Genomic DNA, 1,296 nt, shown 5'->3' with positions numbered 1-1,296 from the left:
GGGGGCGGGGCGGGCTGGGCTGAGCTCTGTGATTGGCGGGGGGGCCGGGGCCGGGCCAAAGGGAGGCCCTGCGGGACATGATGGGCAAAGTGGGCGGGAGCCTGGGGTTGCGGCAGGCTGACTGACGGAGGCACAGCGAAACACAGTGCGGGTGGTCTCGCAGCCGTCCCGGGGAAGGAAGTTCCAGGGGCTGCAAGGAGAGGCCCCAGGGGTGTAAAAGTGTGGGGGAAAAGGTGCGCCCTGGGGAAGCAAGGCGCGTGGGTGACCTGTTTGGTGGTGCTGTGAAGGGACTGCCAAGGAAAATTGAGATCTACAAAGAGCTTTCTGTCCTAGCCCTTTCTGTGTGGGAGCCCTAGGCAATGGCTGTCCTTTAGGTTCCTGGAATCTGGCAAGCTTGAGGGTTAGGTGTTAGAGCAAGTGCAGGACAGCACCATTGGTGGGACTGTGAAGGGGTTTCCAAGGGAAGGTGAAGAGCAGCAACAGCTTTCAGGGAGCAACAGCACCTTCCTTTTGGGAGAACTAGCTGGATGTTTGCCATTTCAGAAACAGGCTGTGCAGAAAATGAGAGTGATGTTGCGTCTCTAGGAAAGCAGACATCCCCAGTGCTGTTGTGCCTCTGAATAGGCTGCAAAGGGAAGGTGAGGGCCAGAAACACAACTCTGTCCTGGCACCTTCCTTTTGGGAGCCCTAAGCTGGAGGTTTGGGGTGCAGCCATGGACCCAAGACGGCCTCCCTGGGAAAGACCAGCCAGCCCACTCTGCTCCAGCAAATACTGGGATTTGAAGGAAATAAGTACACTCAAGACATCTCAGCAAAAGAAAATGAATTCTTTAAAAAATGCAAAATCATGAACCTAATCCAAACAAAAGCCTATATGTCAGTCTCAGGGCAGGATGGCACTCAATTTGAAATAAGTTCTTTTTAAATTTGTAATGGGCTGGTCACTTTCAAGAGCTCAGAGCTTGAATACCTGATGCTCTGTTTGATTTCAGTATGATAACAGCAGGAAGACTGCTCGGTCCCAAAAGGAGGTCATGGCCTGTCAGACTGCAGTGGTGTCAGTATGAAGTCTGCTTTGAACTAGTACAAGTTGGGATTCATACATTTTTATCTGGTGGGCAGACCCACCCAGCCACACACTCCTGCCAGCTGCAATTTCCAGGTTGTGGCTGAAGGCTCCAGAGCACACAAACATACAACCAAATCCAGAAGCATGGATACTACAGACTAAGCCTCTCCCTTACCCTTAAGATAATGCAATGTCAATGAAAATAAAAACCACTTCTGGCCAGAATT

This window comes from Haliaeetus leucocephalus, unplaced genomic scaffold, assembly GCF_000737465.1.
Source record: "Haliaeetus leucocephalus isolate CR32 unplaced genomic scaffold, Haliaeetus_leucocephalus-4.0 Scaffold161, whole genome shotgun sequence".
NCBI classification, from domain to species: domain Eukaryota; kingdom Metazoa; phylum Chordata; class Aves; order Accipitriformes; family Accipitridae; genus Haliaeetus; species Haliaeetus leucocephalus.
The sequence above is the reverse complement of the archived record's forward strand: the minus strand, read 5'-3'. Positions refer to the sequence as shown.